General features: G+C 37.9%; 1 protein-coding gene across 1 annotated transcript in view; it reads right to left on the bottom strand.

Moving 5' to 3' along the window:
• Nucleotides 1–19,122, bottom strand: part of LOC123238017 (myocardial zonula adherens protein) — a 118,001-nt gene that overhangs the window by 78,302 nt on the left and 20,577 nt on the right. The gene's annotated exons all lie outside the window — the stretch shown is intronic.

The raw sequence follows: 19,122 nt of genomic DNA, 5'->3' as shown, positions 1-19,122 counted from the left end.
TGGGCAAGTCAATTAACCCTAACTGCCTAGCCCCTGCTGCTCTTCTGTCTTAGAATTTATACTAAAAAAAAAAAAAAAACAAAAAAAAAAAAACCAGTGCAATTGCTCGTTGGCTACAGGAGGCGGGGGTGGGAGAAGGGGAGGGAAAGAACATGAATCATGTAACCACGGAAATATATTCTAAATTGATTAACTAATTAATTAAAATTTTTCAGATAAAAAAAAAAGAATTTATACTAAGAAGGTAAGAATTTTAAATAAATCAAATGAAACCAAAAAAGCTCAACCTACTATTCTTACTCAAATCAACCTCTTTTCCATGGCACTCGGTGAGGTTACAGAATAAAATACAGGAATACACCATTTAGAGCTGGAAAGACCCTTAGAAGCCATCAATTCCAATCTCCTCATTTTCAAAATAAAGAACAAAACATTCAGTGCACAAAAAAAGTTAATGTGACTTTCCCCGAATCACAAAACTACTATGTACCTGGGGTAGGATCTGAACCAGGTCCTCCTGAATCCTAGTCTTGTGCTCTATGGACTATACTATGCTATCCCTTCTTTGTGAGATCTGCATGGAAAATGTCAGGGCTTCATCCCATTTCTACATTAGCATAATCCTTTTTTGTCGGGCCATTTTTCAATTATGTCCCTTTGGGGAAGAGGAAATCATGGGAAATTGGAGATACAACATGGAAAAAAAAATCAGGTAATTTAAATTGTAAGTTCCTACACTCTCACATTCCTGGATGCGATACTCATTTCTGGCAGGCAGTAATCAATACGTTATTAATAATTTAATTATTATGAACTTATTTAATCATTTAATTCCTACTGCTCAGGCTGAACAAGACAAACAAACCTGTCATTACTCATATCATGCCTATGTTTGGGGTTTTCTTGGCAAAGAGTCTGTAGTGGCTTGCCATTTCCTTCTCCAGCTCATTTTATGCATGAGGAAACTAAGGTAAACAGGGTTAAGTGACTTGCCCAGGATCATACAACTCATTAAGTGACTGAGGTCAGATTTGAACTCAGAAAGATGCATCTTCCTGACTCCAGGGCACTCTATCCACTGTGCCACTTAGCTGCCCTCAGTGCCCTAAATTTAATCCTTATCTTCCCCATAAATCTCATCATTATAACATCTACTCAGGATCCTATCAAGCACAATTAGCTATCCGCCTGACAGTATATGAATGATTACAGTACTTAAAGAGTTGGATTTGCTTAACTTCCTTTTACAATCTCAGAGATGAACAAAATGTGCCTAATATCCTGTCAGGTCCTATAACCAATATGAAATAAGGGGAAGATACCACAGGTTCAGATTTTGAGCTGGTATGGACTTTAAATATCATTTAGTCCAATTCTTCCCCCATTTTAGATATGGAAATCAAAACCCAAGGGAGGATATGACTTGCCAAAAGCCATAAAAGTCCTTACCTTCAAGGAAATTGTCATCAATTCAGTAAATAAATGTCACATATTAGAATATGAAAAGATGGACAAACATGAAGTAATTAATGAACTATCCCCGAAGAAGAATTCTATGAATGCACCATTTTTGTAGAGGTGTAAGAAGAAGAGAGATGTAGTATATTGCCACATAATATCACACTTTTTTTGATATGTTGTTTAGTTTTGCTGAACTGGTTACTCTCTTTTTATTTTTTGTTACAAAGAATGACTTTAGGAGAGGGAGGGATCATTGAGAGATGTAAGTGATATACAAACAAAAGCCATAGCAAGTCAGTGTCTAAGGTAAGTCTTCTTGATTCTGAATCCAATGCATTATATACTATATTAAAATATTATCAGTATGGCAACTAGGTAGCTGAATGAATTGAAAGCCAGACCTAGAGTTGGGAGGTCCTAGTTTCAAATCTGGTCTCAAGACACTTCCTAGCTGTGTGACTCTGGGAAAATCACTTTACTCCCACTGCCTAGACCTTACCACTCTCTTCTGTCTTGGAACCAATAATAATAATTGGTTCGAAGACAGAAGGGAAGGCTTTTCTTTTTTAATCCTTTTTTTACCTCATTTTTAAAAAATGTTCTCAGTGGTTTATGCCTTTGAGATCAAGAATCTGAGAGTAAGATTTTGTAGAGAAACCTTTCAAGTCACAAAATATGGAGTCTCTGAAGACAAAAGAATCTATTTAATATTCTTCCCATGTTGGCTCCACTAGCATGAGCATTTGATCTTAAATACTATACATCTTGAATACAATATATCTTGAAATTATCTCATGTTCTTTCCACCATATATTTTTAATTAAAAATAATTTAAATTAATTTTTCAAAATTGTAAACTTTAAAAACATAATTACCAAGTTCATTCCATCCCCCATCCCCATTAGAAATATACAAAAACAAGACTATAAGGCACAGGTATAGTGAGAGGTTTCTGTTGGCATGTCCCAGGGATCTGTCCTTGGTCCTAAAAGATTTAATATTTTTATTAATTGAAAGCATATTAAGCATTCTTATCAAATTGCTAATGAGAACTGGAAGGATTGCTAATATACTGAGTAACAATATAGATTTAGAAAAAATCTCTGGAGGCTAAATGATAGGTTGGATATAAGAAGAGAAAATTTAACATGAAGAAAGGTGTGGTCCTATTTCTAAAATGCAATATCACGAATACAGGATAGGAAAAGTGTGTATTGATGACAATTTATGGGAGGAAAAACTTAAAGAGTTAGGAAAGGACTGCAAGTTGATGATAAGTCAACATGGAAGCCAAAAAACAAAAACACCAAAAAGGTCAAAATGTTCAGAATTAGAGTTATTTTAGGGCACTATAAATGGTTAAAACTGCAAATATAAGCAAACATCTACTGACTTCATGTATAACATGATCTTCTTGTACGTTCACATATATATGACATTATATTAAATAATGGTAATAGTAGTAAATAATAAAGATCATTTTAATCACTGGGGTCTTCAACATGGTTAAAACTTTTGGGGACAAGATATTTGGGACTGCCACAAAGAAGAGGGTTTTGATCCCCACAAGCAAAAATAGTAGCAATGGGTAAAACGTGCTTGAAGATATTTTGACTCAATGTAGGGGGAGGTGGGCCTTTTTAATAAAGAGAACTATATGGTTGTGATATGGTATGGGCTGTCTTGGCAGGCAGTCAGTTTCACATCACCAAAAATCCTCAAACCTAATTTGAATGGTCACTTGTCAGGGGTTTCAGAAAGAAATTCTATTCAAGTCTTTCTTGAATTAAAAATGCCCTGAGTTTTCTTCCAAATCTTTGATACATTTGAAGCCCAAATGACTTCAGAATATAGTCTGCCAAAGATTTTCCACCCGGTTTTAAAAAGCCTAATTGCCTAGTATATTTAAATTAATAACTTTACTGCACCATATATCATACTAGCTGACTCATATTAGTCATTATTACAAAAGCACAGGCCCCAAATATTTATGGATTTCTGATCAAATGGTTCTTTATTGAAAAAAATTGCATGTCCTTAGAATAAAGGTTTAACACAAGAAGTTGTATTTTCTTCCTTTCTTAGGGAGTGATTGTCCATTTGAGGTATTATGTTTCGTTTTTTTTAGGATAGTGTTTTCTTCCAAAAGTTTTTGTTCTAAGCTGTTGATTTTTTTCTGTCAATTTATTTTCTAATTTTTATTCTGTTTCTTATTTTTTGTTTTTCTATCTTTTTTTGGAGTTCTTCCGAGGGTTCATTCTGGGCTTGACATCCTTTCACATATTCCTTTGAGGCTTCACACATTTTCATTTTTGTATTGCTGTCCTCTTCTAAGCTTATATTTTGTTCATCTCTCTTACTGAAATATTTTTCTAGTGTTGGGCTTTTTATCTGTCTTTGGATCATTTGGGGGTTATTTTTTTAGTAGTTTGTATTTTCATAAAACCCAACTCTTATTTAGTCTTAAAGATTTATCACTTTCTTTCTTAAATGCTTTATTTTTGTCTTGTTTTTATATCAGAATTATTTCCTGATAAAGCCCCCCACTAGGGCTATTCTGCTGAATTCCCCAATGGAATTCTGCCTTTAAACAAAGAAATACAATTAAAATTCAATCCACCAAGTGATCATATCTGACAGTAGATAGCATTCTCATCTCTCTCCCAGGAGAAAGAAAGTGAGTTTCAGCATCTGTTCTTCAATACCAACATAAATCATTGCAAGTAATCTGAATTCACTTTCCTCTGACCAGGAAAAGATTCCTGGGACATATCTCCAAATACTTCTATGAGTACTGGTGCTTCATATTCTTGTTCTTATATAATTTAATAGAGCAAGAAGAAATCAATAATTCTTTTTAGCACAATTTGGAAAAATCAACTTTAATTATTTTAATTCAAAATGAAGTATTTAGAGAGGTGATGGCAAACCTATGACACATATTTCAGCACTGACACACGTAGCCATTTTTGATGACAAGAAGCTGCATGTGGCCACATACAGAGAAGTATGGGGTCGCATGCTGAGGACAAAACATTTGCTGGAGAGTAGTGTAGACACTGTGCACTATAGATATTAATTTACCTATTTTGGTTTATTAAATACAGTTATATATTATAATTATAAATTTTTGTTATTTAAACTATAAATATCGTGAAATTATGGTTTTTTTTCTCGAAGTGACACACCACCCGAGTTATGCTCTGTTTTGGGGGGAATTTTGACACACCAAGCTCTTAATAAATGCTTTTTGTTGTTATTCAGTCATTTCACTCAAGTCTGACTCTTTGTGACCCCATTTTGGGGTTTTCTTGGCAAGATCCTGGAGTTGTTTGCTACTTCTTTCTCCAGCTCATGTTATAGGTGAAGAAACTGAAACAGAGTTAAGTGACTTGACCAGAGTAACACAACTAGTAAGTGTCTGAGGCCAGATGAAACTGAGTTTTTCTGATTTCAAGCCCAGTACTTTATCTATTGTGCCACCTACATACCCAAATGCTTATTACATCCCCCCTTTTTAGTATTCTTACTTACATTATTATAGTTGTTCATATTGTTTTACAGCTTTGTTTTCTTCACTCTACATTGGTTCATGCAAGTTTTCTCAGGTTTGTCAGAATTCTCCATTTATGACACAATAGGATTCCATTATATTCACATACCACAATTTATCTATTCCTTGGTCAGATGGAAACAACTTTGTTTCCAATTTTGTACAACCATGCAAAGGGCATCTCTAAGCATTTGGTATTTCTTTTTGTTTTCTATCTCCTTGGGGCATATGCCTAGTGAAACTGCTAGGTCAAAAAGTTTAATGATTTTTTTTTGCATTATTACAAATTGTTGTCCAGAATGACTGAACCAAAATTGACAGTTGCTCCAAGAGAGTCTTCTTTGGCATGTTTGTCCACTGACTTGTTCCAACTCTTATGCTTTTTGCTAAATGCTTCTTAAATTGGAATTTTCACATCTTTGTACTTTTTATAAGTGTAACGTAAAACCTGCTTTAATGTATCTTTCTTTTATTAATGTTTTGGTGCATTGTAAATGTGATTGTTGACAGTTTTCAAAATTAGAAATGCAAAGTGTTTAAGTCCTGTGACCTATTGGGAAAATTCTTTCATTTTACATCCTCTAGATGCTAAACTCAAGTGTCTGTGGAATCTAGTGATTAAGGAATGGACATTCCCAAATGACAAAGCATAATTAGGAAGAGGAAAAAACTAAAATGAAACTCCAAATGAAATTTCCCATTCCAGGAAATGAAAGGTAGTCCCTTCGGTCACATGCCCCACCTAGTTCCTGAAAAACAAGCTTGATGGCATAAACCTCTGACCAACTTAATTTCTATAAAGCCAAGGTATTTTATGATCTGTTGATTTGCATACATTCATCGTAAGAACAACACAGAGAAGCTTATCTACAGCAACTCAGAACTAATTCATTTTTGCTTCAATAAAACTACCCCCAAATGTGAGAAATTAAAATGTAAAAGCAAATAAGACATATCCCTAGAGCAGAGACTCTTTTTTTTGTAATTTAAAAATATTTTTCCGTCATTCCATGATTCATGATCTTTCCCTACCCTTTTCCCTCCCCACTCCTGGAGCCAACAAGCAATTCCACTGGGTTTTATATGTATCATTTAGAACAGAGATTCTTAATCTGGGGTCTATAAACTTAAAAAAAAAATGTGTAACTCTATTTCAATATAATTGATTTCCTTTGAAATCTCAAATGTTCCATAGGTTGCCGCAGACTACCAAAAGGGCTAAGAAAAGGTTGAGAACCAGTCACTGTTCTGTGGTTCCAGCAGACCAGTACTAAAGAACACTTTCCGCCTCTTGAGACAAAGATACATAAAATAGCATAGATATTTTTGAGGATGGCCTATTAATTTGGGCACATGGGCAAAATTTGCTTGACCATACTTGTTTACTATGAGGATTTTACTTTTCTTTTTCTTTTTTTTCCCCCAGTGGAGGGAAAAGTGAGAGGAAAGAAAAAAATACTTCATAATTTAAAAAATGAAATTTAATTTTAATAAAAGAGTCCTTGAAATCACAGAATTTTAGAGTTGGAAGGAACCTTAGAGATCAACTAGTCAACTCTCATGTTTCAGAAGAGGCATTCTCAGGCCAGAGAAATTAAGTGATTCACTCAAACTCACAAGGATTTCAGGATGAACAGAGGGAGGAATAACCCAGGAAAGGACATCTTTGGGGACAGTTTGCAAGTCTGTGAGAAAGAAAGAAACAACATTCTCCAGGTTTAAAAGTAGTGAAGAATAAGGCTAATTAATTGAGCATCTGGCCAAATATTCAAATAAAATGGTGGTTTAGTAGAAGCAAATGCCTCTTGGTACTCCTAAAAACTGTAATACAATCCCTCCCCTCAGGTCTGCTTTTCGGAATCTTGATCTTCCTTCAAGGTTCCAGGCTAGACACCTCCTTTATGAAGACTTCCCCGATCTCCTCAGATATCAATGCTTTCCTCCTCCTCCAATTATCTTTTGTAATGAAGCACAATTTAATTCTTCTCACCCATGATATAGTGTTTTAGGCTTTACCCAAAAAAAGGCAAAGACACCCCTGGGATCTCCTTGGCCCCTGATTTCCCTTCCTGCTCCTCTGTCCCCAGAAAAAATGAGGTAGACCCAAGATAAAGCTACCTCCGTGGGACCTAATGGCCCTGGCTTCCCTGACACAACTTCCTAGTGATAAAGGCCATAAAATGTCCCAGCCACTTGGGCCCTTGGAACCTGGTGGATTTCCAAATCTCATTTGAGTTGCTTTACCTTGCCCTGCTGACCAGATTTGTTACTATATGGAAATGGGAGAGGAGAAAGAAAAAAAAAGTAGCATCCAGAGAAGTTAAATATCACTACATCCTTATTGTATATCCTTTTTGCTGAGTTATGACAAATTAAATCTCCTTTTGTTAACTGTTTAGTGATTTATGAGTGACTTATTTTGTCCCAACAGCAAACCTGAAGAGAGCCATAGCTCTAACACATACCATTTCCTTATTTACACATATATATTGCATTTCCCTAGTAGAATGTAAGATCCTCATAGGGGCAATGGGTTTTTGGTCTTTATTCCCAGCACATAGCGCAATTCCTTAATAAACACGTGTTGGGTTGTCTGTTTCCGAGGCCCTTAGGACTAAGACTCAGATGGCTAACATTTACCACAATCAGTGAATACCTGAGGGGATAAAGAGCATCACAAATATTTTATATGTTGCAAAGTAATAATGAGTGATGTTTATAACTCTGCCTCACAATATCCCTGTGAGTTAACTAATACAAGTATTATTGTCTTCATTTTATAGCTAAAACATCTAAGGCTCGGAGTAACTACTCCACAGTCACTTAGCTATGTTATAAAAAATATAGGGACTCTTTGATACTACTATGCTTCTAGGGGATATTGGTCTTTGTATTCCCCTAGGTAGCTGGTGACTGGGGAACACCAATTCAGTCACCTTTGCTAGATGATATAATTCCTATTCTATATAAGAGTGCCCAGGTATGACTCTTAATGGTCTGGTGGATGGGTAACCTTTTCAAGTCCCACCTGGGGTTGGATTAATTATTGATATTGGGCTCTAATTAGCCTTGGATCACATTTCATCTGACTGTGTTACTCCCTCCCCAAGAGTCGTGATATAATGACCACTCAGGAAGGTACTTAATAAAACTTTATCTATTGATCTTAAATAGGGAAAGGAATAATCAGGAACAGATTGGGGATAGGAGACCCTGTCGCACTACTACCTATGATCAATAATCTCTCAGGACTGTAGGCTATTGTTTCAGTAAGCTGGGTTATTGTTCTTCACCCCCTCTGGTTCAGCTTGGCCACTGCCAAACCAGAGAGAGCAATCTGCTCAGTTGGTACAGATATCGATGATCTCTCTTAGCTTCCTTATCAGTTTGTCAGCCTGTATGTCAGCCTGATAGCCTTCAGGAAATATTTACCCTTCACCTCCCTCTTCTTCGTCACCTCCCTTCCTCCCTTCACTACCGGGGCCCAGATACCTAATAGCTAATGATGATTCAAATGCCTAAAGATCTAGGGAGATGATTCAGAGAGGATCGATAACCCATGGTCAGAGACCCACAGATCACTGCCCCAAGATCAAAGATCAAAGATCAATGGTCAAAGTTCAAACACACCAAAGACCCAAAGACCAAAGACCCTCCCAGATCACTGTTAGGGATATTTATATATTCAGGCCAACTGCCTTTGCTCCTGTCCTCACGGCATCTGGGAACATTCCCATGTCTCCAACTGTCTACACCTGTCAATCAAGGTGAGACCAACAATCCTCAGTTTGAATATAACAGCTACCAAGTGGTCAAGCCTAAATTCAAACTCCAAACTTCTGAAGTTGGGTAGCATGGTATATTTAGCCCTGAATCTGGAATTGAGAAAACCCCAATTCAAATACAGCCTTAGACACCGGCAACATGACTCTTGGCACATCACTTCACCTCTGCCTCAGTTTCCTCATCTGTGAAAGGAGAATAACAGCACCTACCTACTAAGATTGTTGTGAGGATTAAAAGAAATAATATTTGTCAGCTACGGGAGCAGAGAGGGAAGAATGGAAGGAGACAATATGGCTCATATAAATTTAGAAAACTTATATGGAAATTTATTATTAAAATAAAAATTATTTTAAAAGAGATAATATTTGTAAATCACTTTATAAACTTTAAATGTTATATAACAACATTTTTAATTTAATTTTTTTTTTCTAATCTGAGGTGAAAAGATCTAATGGCCCCAGAGCCCTGAGGGGCCCTGGGAAGGGGAAAGTTAGGCTTTGGTCACTTTTTTGCCTGCAAGTTTCCACCAGAAGTATCTCCCATATAGGTTGATGTCTTTCTCCCCTTTAAATCTCACACTATTGAGTTTACATCTCAATAATAGGATGATTCAGAAACTCAGATGTTCTGAGGGCTCAACTTCGTAGGATAGCTTTTTCAGCCTGAGATTGCAAATCACTCTCATTATCCTCCTCCTCCTCCCAGTCCAATTATTCCTTCAACTACACCACAATGACTCTTCTCCACATCATAACAAAAGGCCATCTCTATTTCCCAAAATTTCAACATATCCACGAAGTATCTTATATATATTATATGTATATGATATATATTATGATAAATACTCTGAAAACAAGAGTTATAATAAATATCGGTGATAAAAGCGTGTGGTTTTGAACAGGAAAGAAGGAAAAGGAAATAGGAGGGCATAAATGAACTCCATTATTCCTGAACAAACTGTGCTCAAATCAACACCAGCTTTGTACAGTAAAACAGTCTAAAGAAGTTACCAATTAAAGTTATCCCATGCCATCTATCCACATTTTAAGTCCTACCAATAGACCCATAATTTTCAATTTCCTGCCTAACACATTTTCCCCTTAAGAAGTGTTTAGTAGCACATGTCTTTTAAAAGATCTTTAAATGTTTCACAAAAGGAATTAAGAGGCTATAGAAAAGCTCCCCAAAATTGAACTTTAAATTCCTAATTTTATATTTTATAGAGCAGTCTCTGCCTTCATTAAAGAGGTAGGAAATCATGAGGCCCAAGTTGTACCCCAGTGCCCACTCTAGCAACCCTGTACTTATCTACTGATCCAGCTCATAGATGCAAAACGCTCTTAATATATAAAGTACTGAACAAAAGCTTTGACTGAATGTTAATTTGTTTGCTACACCTATAGAGATAGCATGCTCAGAGTCCAGATGTCTGTTTCAGGAAAGTTGTCGGAAACTGTGTCCAAGAAAAACTTTCATGGGGTTTTTGTTTTATAATAATCCATCCTGCCATTCCTCGAGCTATGAGGCCCTTCAGCCAGACTCCCAGTAAGCTACATTTACATAGATAATGGCCATGTGGATGAAGGAGCAGGGTTTGAGAAATATTTTGGAATCTCTAGTCTAAGTTAAGAAAGGAAAGTCTCATCTCTATGCTGTAAACAAGACACGTGCAAAGTCTGATATGGGGTGAGCCAGACTTTTTTTCCCTTCCCCTATTATTTCCTTCTCTAGTTCCTTAAGCAACCACATAGAAAAGTACAGAAAGCAATGAACGTGGAGACAAAAGACATGAGTTCAAATCCCAGTTCTCCCACTTACTAACTGTGTGAACAAGTAATTTAATATTTTGGAAGCTAGGGGCCTCAGTTTCCTCATCTGTTAAAAAAATAAATAAGAGGATTGAATTGGATGACCTCTAAGGTCCCTTTTTCCAGCCTCAGGTCTCTATTTAGTCTATAAACCCTTGACCATTAATATAAAACTTGTAATATCTTAAAATGAAAATTTTAAAGTAGAATGAGGGAGCAGCTGGGTGGCTCAGTGGATTGAGAGCCAGGCCTAGAGATGGGAGGTCCTGGGTTCAAATCTAGCCTCAAGCACTTCCTAGCTGGGTGACCCTGGGCAAGTCACTTAAACCCCCATTGCCTAGCCCTTACCACTCTTCTGCCTTGGAGCCAATCCAAAACAGAAGGTAAGGGTTTAAAAAAAAAAAAGTAGAAAGAACATTTTGCCTCTTCACCAATCACTGCAATAGAATTTCTAGCAAAGAAAGCAAACCAGTAAATTATCACCAATACACATCAGAGACAGAATTTTTCCCATATGTAAGAGGAATCCTCTAAGGAGTCATTTTTGTGACGTAGTCTCTCCCAAACTAACTCCATCTGTAGACTTGAAATGAGATTCAGGCTTCATTGAGTTACCATCAAGCACCCAGTGTTTCTAGCCCTTGTAGCCTTTGCTGAAATTTAAAAAAAAAAAAAAAAAAGATTTTTTTTTTTTCATTTTAAAGCCCTTTGGTAAATCTTGTTAGAATACATAAGCTTTACGCACAGGCTGTCTTTCACTTCTCATGGGCATGGCTGCTGGCTTAGCACCAAATTACCCATTTAGAGAGCATCTGCTGCTTGAAAGTAGAGAGGAGGGCTCAATTCCACCTGCTTGGTCCACGAGACCCTTCTGAAATCCCTCCACTAACTCATCATCCGCCACTAAAATCCAATTCTGATGCTATTCAGATCACAAAGGCAACTAGAGGTTTTTAATGGCTAGGCCAACAGAGAACATAATCTGGTGGGTTTTACCAAGTTGAAAAGTTCTGTTTATAGACCCAGTAATGGTTTCACAGCTGTTAACTGTAGAGTAATCCAGCTAAGTACCGAGAAGCACATAAGCAAAAAGTTAGCCACCAGGTGCTTAATTCTCTCCCTGCAGCAACTGAGAGTCAGCCGGGTATAGTAGGGAGGGCACGGGATTTGCATTTAGGAAGGCCTGGGTTCATATCCTACCTCAGATACCTACCAGCTACTTTGATACCATAAGCCAATCTGTGACCAAAAACTCCGTGCTTCAATTTCCTCATCTGTAAAAACAAGGGACTTAGATTCTAGAAAGGAATTTGGGATTATACAAAGGCAGTGTCTAAGCTCTCCATAGTCTTTGATGCAGATATTCCACTATGAGGCATATGTGCAAGAAGTCAGTGGCAAAAAGAAAGGTTTTATATATACCAAAATGTACTTTGTGTAGAAGCAAAGAACCAGAAATAAGGTAAAACCCATCGACTGGGAAACAACTAATCAAACTGTAATACATAAAAGTAATGTAATATATATTTTTTTAATTTTTCCCTTCTGTCTTAGAATCTACACTACATATCAGTTCCAAGGCAGAAGAGTGGTAAGGGCTAAATAATTGGGGTTGAGTGACTTGCCCAAGATCTCATGGCTAGATAGTATCTGCAGCCAGATTTGAATCTAGTAACTTTTGTCTCCAGGCTTGGCTCTCTATTCACTGAGCCACCTACCTGCTCCTAATGTTACAGTGCTGTAAGAAACTATGAAATAAGAGAAACCTGGGAAGATTTATATACATTGATATACAACGAAGTAAGCAGCATCAGGAAAACTATACTTATTAACACCATAAATGGAGAAAATAATCAAAAAATCAAAATCAGATGCTGTAAAATTATAATAACCAAGCTTGACCCTAAACAAAAAACTAGAGAAGGATCTTTCTTCTGCCCCTTAGCAGAGGAGTAGACCAATGGATGTATTCGATGGCATGTGACATCAGGCTTTCTTGATATATTGGTTGATTTTGCTGAAATGTTTCCTTTTATTTTTCCTCAATTTTTATTCTTCATTCTAAGGGATGGCTCCATGGTAAGGTAAATGGGGAATGAAATGTGGTGATATAAAGACAAATTAGGTAAATAAAATTATTTCTAAATGTTTTAAAAGAAAGGGATGTTGAGCTCAATGGCCTCTCAACTTTCTTCCAGCTTGGAATCTAGAATCCTATAAACTAAACTAGGAAGGAACTTCAATCTACAATAGATGGAGAAAGAACACACACCATCAAGGCTGCCATTTTCTTTTGAAAGATGACAGTAAAAGTACCATTACCGTAGCATAATAATCACCAGAAAAGAATGTAAATCCTTGTGGATAGGAACTGATTCCACTTTTTATCTTTGAATCCATAGTCCATGCCAAAATGTTTGGCATATATAGTAGGTCCTAATAAAATGCTTGTTGAGTTGGATTGGATTGAATTGAGCTAAACTGAACTGAGAGTAATAAACTGAAAGTAATATAGATTAGACTAAGGCAGCTAGGTGGCACAGTGGATAGAGTGATGAGCCTGAAGTTACAAGGACTCATTTTCCTGAGTTCAAATCTGGCCTCAGAAACTTATTATGAACTTGTCACTTAGCCCTGCTTGCCTCAGTTTCTTCATATGTAAAATGGGCAGGAAAAAGCAAACCATTCCAATATCTTTGCCAAGAAAACTCCAAATGGGGTTACAAAAAGTAGAACACGATTGAAAAATGACTGAACAACAATAAACTAGACTAAGAGTTGGACACTTTGGGTTCTAGTCTAGGCTCTGCTACCATAACTGCGTGACCTTAAATCACTTGGCACCTCTGTGCTTCACCTATGAAATTAGGTTGAAATAGGTCACCTAAATTCTAAGACTTATGGGGCAGCTAGAGAGCACAGCAAATAGTGTTCCAGGCCTGGAGTCAGGAGGAGCTGGGCACAAATCTGGCCTCAAACACTTTCCAGCTATGTGAGCCTCAGCAAGTTGCTTAACCCCACTTGCCTAGCCCTTGTCACTCCTCTGACTTAGAAGTGATACTAAGTGAAGGAAAGGCTTTAAAAAAAAAAAAAAGACTATAGTAAACACAAAGTGACAAAGAGAGACTGCAATAACTCACTGCAGAGAAACACAGGGCCAAATAAAGGGTAAGTTCCCTAATCCCCGCCCCGGTGACAGTGCCTCTTACTTCTAGAATTGCTATGCGCTGAATGTTACAGTACGTCGCATGGATCTTGAGCACAAAGCACTTGGTTTTGAAGAATGTGCTCTGACCTGTTGCCAGGGCTCACAAATGACTAGTTTCAGGTCATTATTCACACTTGACATTGTTTTGTCTCCTGTGCCTGTAATGAATGTCAGTGGAAAGGAAATATTTCATGTTTCCCAAAGCAGATTATGCAAAGACTCTGGATAAAAAGGCATCTCTAACACCTTAAAGAAGTAAACAAGGCAAAATTCTCTGATGAGGAGTTAAAGGATTATATGCTCATAGACTTAGAGCTGAAAAGGCCCTTAGAAGTCATCTGATCCAACCCCCTCATTTTACGGATGAGGAAAATCAGACTCAGAGAAGTTATGAGACTCACCCAAGGAGCAGATCGGTAGGCCTTTTTATTGTTACAGTAGTAAGTGGAAGACTTGGGATTTGAACTAAGTGCCTTGGATTCCACATGCAATATCTTTCTTGATACACCATACTGCCTCCCAAACCTCAGTTTTGCCATTTATTATTTGTGTGACCTGGGAAACTTCTTAACTCTTTTAGGCCTCAGTTTCCCCATCTATAAATGAAGCATTAGGACTAAATGGTCTCTAGGATACCCTCTAACTCTATATCCTGGAATCTGACTTTTGGCCTGGCTGAAATCCATATAATTTCTGGGTATCCTTTCATACCCAGTTCCCAGTTTCCTCAATATGTGCCTGACTAATAACGTTAACTTCTATAAAGCCCAGAAGAAAATAACTGTAACAGAGCAGAAACCTTGCATTTATTTTCAGTGGCCTAATTATATTAAAATGAAGATGACTCCTTCCCCTACAATGTCGCCCCTCCAAAACACACACACACACACACACACACACACACACACACAAGTCTTCTTTGAGAGAGAGAAGCAGTAAAATCCTGTGGAAACAACACTAATAGAAAAATCCAGGGAAAGAGGAAGAAATAATATGGAGACCTGAACAAAGACTCAAGAACTGTGCTCCTTATATTACAAAAAAAAATAACACTAAGTAAGGAGCTTTAAACTCATAGCAATTTGATTTACAAAATTTAAATATCCAACTGCATTTTCCCAAGATGGTAGACTGATTGTGATACACTCTCTTTCATGAAGCAGATGGTCCCCTTTGCCATTCTCAGCTCCTTTCCAAAGTAAATATTGTACAAATTTCCCCTTCTCTGAAGGCATTCACCAGGCAGCCCTCAGTAAGCATTACAGAGTAGAGAATGAATGAATGAATGAATGAATGAATGAATGAATGAATGAAATAAAAAAGCATTTGCTAATTATCTGCTATGTTCATACAGGAGTATGTCCAAGAAAACATAATTTCTAGGGTTATTTGAGAATAGGTCCTATCTAGTAGAAAAGGGAAGCAAGGACCTTTTAGGCATTCCTCAAGGCACCATCAATCCCTATTGGACAAGGGATAGGTCGTCCCCCAATGTGGATTCTTTTCCTTCAAATCTAGTCAATGAATAAACCATTATTAAGCACCCACTATGTGCCAGGCACTGTGCTAAGTGACTTCATAGTGTTTTGTCTGTAGCAGGCACTTAATGAAATTGTTTTCATTCATTCATTCTCAAGGATATGTATATTTAGATATTACAGAGTCGTTGCATCTCCTCCTTTGTATTTTATCAGCTCATTCTACTAGATCAGCCCACTCAGCTCCAACATGGAAACCAGATCATGACAGACACGATTGTTTTCTTGGCAACAGCCAATGATGTTATATAAATAGCTATGTTAAAGTCAGGAGGGCAGAAAGCTCTGATTCATCCATTATTATTAAAGCAAATAGAAATATAAAAAAGGATCAGTCTATACTTCCTCCTTCTAGGCTTTTTACTATTGAATGAAAATACCCACCTTTTCATGTTCTCTCACTTTTTGAGTTATCAGTAACTGAATACAATCATCAACGCCTATACCAATGATGGCAAACCTATGGCATGGGTGCCAAAAATAGCACGCAGAGTATTCTCTGTGGGCAATCGGCCACCCTCCCTCTCCACCCCCACACCCCCACAGTTTATTACTAGAAAGGCAGAGAGACTCAGGCAGAGCTGCTCCCTTCCCCCTCTCCACCACATGAAAGGACATTTTTTCACATCATCATTCTGCCCATCAGCCCAATGGGATGCATAGGGGGTAAGGTGGGCAGCTCACAGGTGGCAGAGCTGGTAGGGAGTGGGGCACTCAGGCCACTCCCCTCCCCCTCTCTACACTCACTAAGGACATTCCTCATCTCAACATCCATCTGCCCAGCAGCCCAATGGGAGCACTTCCTCCCTCCCTTGTGTGGAATAAGGGGGATGGGGTATATCCAGCACATGGGGAGGGGGAGGGGCACGGCACATAGTCTTTGGAGAGTGGGCACAGCACTCAGTCTGTGGGGTGGGATGGGATTGGGGCCTGGCACTCCATCCCTAAAAGGTTTGCCATCACTGCACACACACAGAGGTGTTTCCAAATTTGGCTCCACAAACAAAACATGTCATTTGAAAAATGGCCAGTGAATGGGTTGTTTGTATGACTACAGACAATCTAAAAAATATTCTGCAAGAAAACTAAAATAATACTCATCAGACATTGACCACGCACCTTTAGACACCAAACAAGGCATCGAAGAGACCAGATAATCTAGGAAACTTGCTCAAACCAGAGTATGACTCCCATCTAGTGCCTTCTCCATTGGCCACGTAGATGAAGAGATACTTGTCCAAGGATGACTAAGCTACAATTACTTCTGTTTATGAGTAGCTCACTGTCCTTGATATAGTGTGAGTAACTCACTGTGGATAATAAATTACTAAGTTGCTCAGCTTGCCTCCAAAGCAGATGCCACATAGGCAGGGAAGGAGGAGACAAAGAGAAAGGGACATGCCAAAACAAGGTGAGAATATTGAATTGTGTCCAGAAATAATGTGTATATGGAGAAAGGTAGATGGAGGAGGGAGAAAGCAAAAGCCCCAAGATGCAAACAGCTAAAAATGTATCAACAGATACTTCGATACAAAAGTACATAGATAGATACAGCAATCATAGTCCATAAAGATAAAAGGCAATAAAGGCTTGTATCTGGCAATCTAACTAGCTATAGGTCTTCTCACTAATAAAACAAGTTATTAGTGATGATCTCCAGTCAGCTAGGTGGTACAATGGATAAAGTTCATGGCTTGACATTAGAAAGAGACATCTTCCTGAGTTCAAATCTGACAAAGCTGTGTGACCCTGAGCAAGTCACTTGACCCCGTTTGTCTCAGGTTCCTCCTGAAAGAAAAATATATAAAATATATAAAAATATAAAAATATAAAAGAAAATATCAAACAGCTCTCTAGTATCTCTGTCAAGAACATGTCAAATGCAGTCTCAAAGTTAAATGAGACTGAACAAGAAGATCAGGGACCCCCTTTTCCTATAATGTTGGTACTTCTCTCTCTATCATCTATTCACATAAGTAAGTGTGACTCCTTTGGAACCTGCCCTTTCTAGTCCAGGGAGTACTGTCATACTTCTCCATTGACTAAGAAGGTAATGATCCAACATAAGAACCCAATTTGTCTGAAGCTCTGGAGGAAATTGTTCAGCCAGCCTCATTTGCTGCTGCTGCTAAGATGTAGTGCCAGATTAGGTTGTTTTTATTTTGCCTTTTGACTCAAAGTGGAACCCTAATACACTTCCTTTCGGTCACCTCGCCCCTTAACTTGGTCCTGTTTGTTATGAATGCAGCATCCTTGGCTACGGTCACATAGTCAGTAGGTGTCAGAGGTAGGACTTGAAACCCAGGTTTTCTGGCTCCAAAACCAGTTCTCTGTATACTATGCCATCCTTAGTATTAAAAATATATTTGGGGGGGGGGGCGCAGCTGGGTAGCTCAGTGGATTGAGAGGCAGGCCTAGAGACGGGAGGTCCTAGGTTCAAAGCCGGCCTTAGACACTTCCCAGTTGTGTGACCCTGGGCAAGTCATTTGACCCCCATTGCCCACCCTTACCACTCTTCCACCTATGAGACAATACACAAAAGTTAAGGGTTAAAAAAAAATAAATTTAAAAATATATATGGGGGGGGGGGGCGGGCAGCTGGGTGGCTCAGTAGATTGAGAGGCCAGGGAGGTCCTAGGTTAAAATCTGGCCTCAGACATTTCCTAGCTGTGTGACCCTGGGCAAGTCACTTAACCCTAACTGCCTAGTATGATATTGTAAATTTGGGAGTCCTTGAACTAATTTTGAGGTCCCTGATCTAAACTTCCTGTGGACATTTAGGGCTCTTTCAAATTACATTTCCCATGATTCCTGGCTTATGTAAATGATGCAGGTGATGAATGATGAAACAGAAGTTTAATAGTGAGTGCCTGGGTTGGTACTTCCTCTTTTGTGATTGTGGAGCAGAAGCCAGGATGGAAGGAGCAGGTAAATGGCGGGTCCTTTTAAACAGGCTTCATTTTCCTAAATGGCTCTCAAAAAAACCTTTAAAACCCTAATATTTTTAAATCCATCCTTTTATATTAATGTTATTTCTTACACTAGCCCTTACTGCTCTTTTGCCTTAGAAGCAATACTTAGTATCAATTCTAAGACAGAAGGTAAGGGCTTAAAATATATGTAAATATATATAATATACATATGTCTATGTATAATGAAATGATAAAGAAAGGGAAACATGGAAAGAAAAGTGATAGAAGACCACAGAATGAGAAAAGCATATGCATTTACTCTCACCACATTGTAGTTGTAATCAAACTGAACAGAATTTCAGATGAAATCTGGAGACAAGAGGCAAGCCCTTTTTTTATTCAGTTCTACTTGGTTAAAATGTACAGTAGAATATATTAACAATTTTATGAAAGATTCGATTCCTTGTTTTGCTTGTCTGACTTTCACAGAAATTAAATTTAGAATGTCACTGTCCAGTTTGAGTGTGCCATGACATCCAGAATGACAGAAAACAGACAGCAGCATTTTGGCAAATTATTTTAGAGTAATGATGATGAGAGATTCCCAGAGAGGCAGCAAGATATGATGGAAAACACACTGGGCTTAGGGTCAGATCACTTGAGTTCAAACTTTGTTATTCAGTCATTCTAGCAGTGACCGACTCTTTATGACTCCAGTTAGGATTTTCTAGGCAAAGATAATGGAGTGGTTTGCCATGTTCTCCTCCAGCTTACTTTACAGAAGAGAAAACCAAGACAAACAGGGTTAAGTGACTTGATCAAGGTCACACAGCTAGTAAATATCTAAAGTCAAATT

Source organism: Gracilinanus agilis, chromosome 2, assembly GCF_016433145.1.
Source record: "Gracilinanus agilis isolate LMUSP501 chromosome 2, AgileGrace, whole genome shotgun sequence".
NCBI classification, from domain to species: Eukaryota; Metazoa; Chordata; class Mammalia; order Didelphimorphia; family Didelphidae; genus Gracilinanus; species Gracilinanus agilis.
Note: the sequence above shows the minus strand (reverse complement) of the source record. Positions and strands in the feature narration are given on the sequence as shown.